The sequence below is a fragment of the Diadema setosum genome, chromosome 12, assembly GCF_964275005.1.
Source record: "Diadema setosum chromosome 12, eeDiaSeto1, whole genome shotgun sequence".
Lineage (NCBI taxonomy): Eukaryota > Metazoa > Echinodermata > Echinoidea > Diadematoida > Diadematidae > Diadema > Diadema setosum.
Window position 1 is genome coordinate 31,896,453 of NC_092696.1, and position 6,000 is coordinate 31,902,452.

Consider the following 6,000-nt stretch of genomic DNA (forward strand, 5'->3'; position numbering starts at 1 on the left):
CAAACTCTTATTTGGCCTTTTCGTTCTGCTTTATTTTCCCGCGGCCAAAGACCAACCTGAAGGTAATTACGGAGTGCTGCCTGTACAACAGAATTGGAGAATGATCAAATAGTCTTCAGATCAGTGCATGGCCGACATCAGTTGTAGTTATGATGAAGACTAGTGTCAGTTGAGATAACTGCTATACAGCACGCGCCATCGTGTTTCCTGTGTATAATTCCCGTTAGGAACACGTTACAAATTGAGTACATTGTATTTGCGAGTGGTGTACGACACAAGCCCGACATTCATGAGTAATACAGCTCGATTGTCAAACAGCCCACAAACTCGACACTGAAGTGAATGGGGCCCTCGAACTATCAATATGCACAAGCTAGACACTACGCAAATAAAGACTACGAGTATTAACACCAAGAAAATAAGGCCCAACGAATTGGACACGAGCGGGACATTACATCTCAGAATTTAGGTAGAAGTGTCTACCTCATGGGTCTGTTTTACCTGGTGTCTAGCTTGTGAGCTGAATGAGTATAGGATGACTTCTTTCTGAAGTACGAAAGCTTTAATCTTGATCCGAGGCACAGTTATACACATGGATTGTGTCGGGTATAAGCTAGTTCGGAGTTAGCTCATGGGCGCATTGGTACGAATGACCTTTCTCTTTTCTCAGTCGGTTAGAGGCACTTTAACTCGTGTTAGAGCGACATAATGCATAAGTTTTACATAACAATGTATGGGATTCACAATCCTGTTCAAACAAAGAATAGAGTTGCGTAGACCAGATGAGCAGAACGATCCATCAATTTACACTTGGGAGAGCATCCATATCATTATTTTGCATTGAATGTATTGACAATCTCTTTTTATTGATATTGCCAAATACAACTTTTGCTGTCAGGTGGATGTGCTGGCAAGCAGCATTTATAAGTATCTCACGAATAATCATTACATTACAGATGCTTATCCCACTGATTTTAAAAACCATTATGCCTGTTGGTCCGAATGACCTTGTTTCTGCTCATGCGCAAAGTGAAACTACGAACTGGCTTATTCTTGTACTTTCACGGTTCCCGAAGTTTTATTAATCCGAAAATGAAATATGGTTCGAAATTCCGAATAATACATCCTTCAGAAAAGCTTCAGCTGTCCTTCAGAAAATTCTGAGTAACAAACCTCTGGAATAAATTTACAGGATGATTAAATTAATGAACCCTATTAAATAAATGGGGGGATCAGCGAACATGGTAGAATACGAAATGTGGGTTGGTTTGTGGAATAACAGAGCTTCGGAATACATCACCCATTATTACTATATCATCCTATATAATAATATAATATTGTATATTATATATAATTATATAATTTATGATTATCATAATATGCACTGATGTAAGGGATTCAGGGGCTAATAAAAGTATAAACAGACATAAGTAAGAAAAAATCATAATTCTTTCTCTAGTATGCTTTCATTTTGGTTGTGTATGAGTTTGACGTGAATCTTATACATATTGGAAATATGATATAAATCGAAAGAGTACAACTGATGCAGCTTATGATGACATGTGAATGTAACACTGCTTGAGTTTCGATAGACATTTGTGATTAACCTTGTTTGTCTTGAATAGTTTATTTCATACTTCAAACTTCATTAAATGTGATAAAGTTCATACTGTCATCACGAATAATGGCTTTATTGTGACGTTGGTCATCTTAGATTAATGTCTTGTCTATATTGCATGAGGAGAGGGGAGAAGGAACAACAAAGTGTGTCTGTCTCCATTGATTCTAATAGCAATCGACATACCTCTTGTTTCTTTGTTTGTGTATAGTGTGTTATTTAAAAGACATCTGTTAGATTGTTATTTGCGAAAAAAGTGATTTTTAGTTAAAGCATGTAAAGTATACATACTTAAGAGCAATTTCATTTCCGTAAGATGACACTTATTTATTTAAAATCATGTACATTATTCACAGAAACATCTTGTATTTGAGTACTCTATAGGTGTAAAAAATACGCCCCAACTTTACTCTACAGTGTGACATATGTATACAAGGTAGAAGTGTCCAAGCATAAGTTTGTTGAACGATAAGGCATCCACGAAAATGAGGTCTTTGTAATTGAATGAACGCGATGAATATACATAATTCATACACTATACCATAGATATGGACTTTGTGCTTAACATAGAGACAGAGAGACCTTATCGATCACACGTACGAACAGCGTGCACATTTTAACCTTTGTTCTCAATCACAGCTTTAAGAGTCGTGTCAGTTGTCACATGAATCCACGATGTTATAATTTTGTTGTAACCAACTTAATTTATAGCTCAAAAATATACTGACTTACATGGGATTATTGTCAAAGTAACACAAGGGTGGATGATCTAAAGTGGTAGAAAATGTATATGAGGAGTAAAGTATAAGAATTTCTAGAGTTTCCATGAAACATTAACGCCAGTCCCAATTGCGTGTGGAAATTTAAGAACAGGGTACGGAATGTCAAACATTAGTCTAAGCCCCCTTATCCCTACAAAACAGAGGCCTTTGTTTTCAATTTCAGTCACATTTATTTGAATCCATGCCAGGTGGGGCACACGTAAAGAAATATTACACGGATATCACTCACATTGTTTCCTTAAACACAGATGAGATATATTGCGTTCCAAATCTAAATAACAAAGGGGGAAATAAGATAACCTGAGTGACTGGTGTGTCATTAAGACCATGATCACCCTATAATTTAGAGAATAATTATGTGCTTATAAATAGAAAAAACAATAGAGTAGAATGAAGACCACTACAATTTTAGATGAAATTCCCCTCTCTCTTATGTTAATTATTTAGCTTGACGATTTTTGCTGTAATCATTATCATTGTTTATAACAGACACTGATAATAACAAGTGTTGGTGAACGCGGGTGTCAATACCAAAAAGGAAGCTCAGTAGTAGTTTGTTGTACTATTGTGTTTGTGTGTTTGTGTGTGTGTGTGTATGTGTGTGTGTTTGTGTTTGGTTTTTGTGTTGTTTCCTTGAAATTCACAAACCGATGGTAAACAGCACAGATTGTCCATAAGATGATGTGTGAGTGTTAAGTACGTGACACGAAGGTTTCAGAGTTCGGTGGCGCAAACGGTGAATCCTCGCAAAACTGTTCAGTTTATCCTTTGTGATATAATAGAGTACCTACAGCCAGAGTTAAATGTACATTGAGGACCAACATTATGAAACTCCCAGCAATACCAAGAGTCTTAAAAAAATCAAAGCCTAAGGCAAATATGTGACCCTGCACCTCAAAACAAACAAAAAGTCGCCAGACATGAATTTTTAGTTAAGACCATATTCTGAAAGAGCAGACTTTCAGCTTTAAAATGATGTATAACTCAAATCAAATGGACTCTAATCTAAATATTGGAAAGAAAGCACAAACTCAGGAAAAGTGTGAACTGAGAAAAGAGGCTCTGAAGTACAGTGTCTATTCAAGCGCTTAATCTTTACCAAACCGTGCTGGCTGTGCGATGAATGGGACAAAAAACAAGAAGTAAACCACCAGAGTAACAACAATGAAGGGATTATTAGATTAAACTGAAATTAAGCATGCCTCATTAACACATTCTGTTCATAATTAATGCAAACTTTCAAAGCAGTAGCACTATCCTTTCAAACGTAATTAGAGTTGAAAGTGAAGAGTGTGGACAAGGTTTTTTCAGAAAAGAAAAAGAGATTCTAAAGACACACCTAATCACACTATTCTACCAAAAATGTTCGAGATAAACTGCTAAAAAACACACTTTTCTGCCCGTTTTATGATACCAAATTTTAGCATAATGTAAGAGAAGACCCGCTCTTTGAGAAAATATGAAAAAGTCAAGTTCGGCTAGGTTGACCCATTTCACTTATTATCAGTCCTCACGCAAAATCAGTGTGTGCGACTTTATGTTCGTTTTGAGGTGCACGGTCACATATACATGTAGACAATTAGCAGCAATATTGGCAAAACACGCACACACACACACACATACATAACTTAGGTATTTTCCTTTCCCTCCATTTATTTCAGCGTTTTTCATGGCAGATCAGACAAAATATTATTGTTGATTTCATCAGTTTTTAGGAAAAAAGTACTCATTTGAATTTGGGCTACTTTCAACGGAGTCCTTCGCAAATCGTTCGAGTGCTAGGTGAAATCAGACCTTTCGATTATTTGAATATGACCAACAAGAGCAAAAAAAAAAAAAAAAATGAGCTCGGGCATTTGGCATGATAAAGGTCATAGATATGTTAATTGACATGTTGTGCCGTTTCTTTACTTTTTCTACTGTAATTATAAGATAATAATCAATACGTCATACGATGAATCCTACATTCTGATTGGTCATGTGTGGTCACTAGTTTTCCCTATTTTTCATTCAGTAAGGATGATACACCGTCCGCCGACTGAATATTGCTCAGGCTTCACCAGACTGGCATTGATTCGCCGTAGATGGGGTATTGCCAGTTTTGGCGTGGTATTGGTATAGTCTTCGCATAAGTTGAAGAAACACCTATGTGCAAATTCTTAACTATTTCTCATTGTCATCTCAACCATACTGCCTCGAAGCAGACGATACCAATTTCTTTACAACATTATGAGATTAGTTTTGAATTTGTAGATATGCATTATTATGATACGAGTTCTCTAAGATTCAAGTCAATTCAATAGAAATAATTATGTTTAAAATTTTCGACAAAACATATACTTTCATATTAAAAGAGGCAAATTAATAAAGAAACTGTAAAATAATAGCAAGAAATCATAATACATCATTGACATAACAAAACATTGTAATCAATCACCTAGGACTCCAGGAGACCAGATTCATTCTGTATGAAAGTGGATGGACCTTTTGAACAGACAGTATAGCCCTTGTCATAATGTTGAACCTTCTAACAAAAAAAAAAAAAAATACTTTGATATCAGAAGCCTAATACAGAGAACAAATTGATATATAAATAGGACTATAACACTGGCATACAAAGACAACAGAGAGGGAGGGAGAGAGAGAGAGAGAGAGAGAGAGTGAGAGGAAGAGGCAGAGAGAGGGAACTATCGGGATATATTGGGTTGATGTCGCTGCTCTTCACTGTAAAACATCTTTGCCATTTGAGACTAATGCATCATGACCGCTTGACTGACGTGAAAGTTAAAGCTGTAGGCTAAAAAAGAGAAGTTCGAAGAGAATATTTCGTGACAACTGGCGATGATAAGTACATAACATGTAGAGCTAAATTGTTTCTGACACTAACCCTTTGTGCACGTGCTTTTAGTACCGATTGGCTCTAAAAAAGAACCTATAGCATTGTACACACTGTCCAAAGTCCCTGACACAGAAAGGGTTAAGAGATCACAGCGTGCAGGCTTTGGGGTAAAGTTTGTCCATGTCAGTTTGGTTTTGAGAGTATGTGAGATTTGCATCCATCCTTTGAATCCGTTTGAATGTCCCACTCTGATCCGATTCGAAGTTTAAAGGCCACTCACTTTTTTTTAGAATTATATCGTTTTTGTATTCCTCCAGTATGGAAAGCTTGAAGTAGTCAAGGACAAATAACTTAGAACTCACTATACCAACATACTGCACCTGTAGCATATTAGAAAACATTTCACTTTTTCCCCCTCTAGAATTTGTTCTACGGGGTGCTCAACAGACGACAAAAAGTATTATATGCACTTATTGCAGCAGCTGCGGCAGCACGTCACTTTAAAGGGGCATTCCAGACGATTTTCGCAATTTGACATCAAGGACTATATAAATCAACAACTCCATGTATAAATTTGTGGAATTCATTGTGGCCCTGGAGCAGAGACATTAATACTCTGAAAAGTCGAAAACAAATTACACTGAACAAGGATGATGACATAAGAGCCTCACATATTTCAGAAATGTAGCAATGTAATTCCATTACAATACCACATGCTTTACAAGTTCACATGTGTATAGTTTATGCATGTTTTTTTTTTT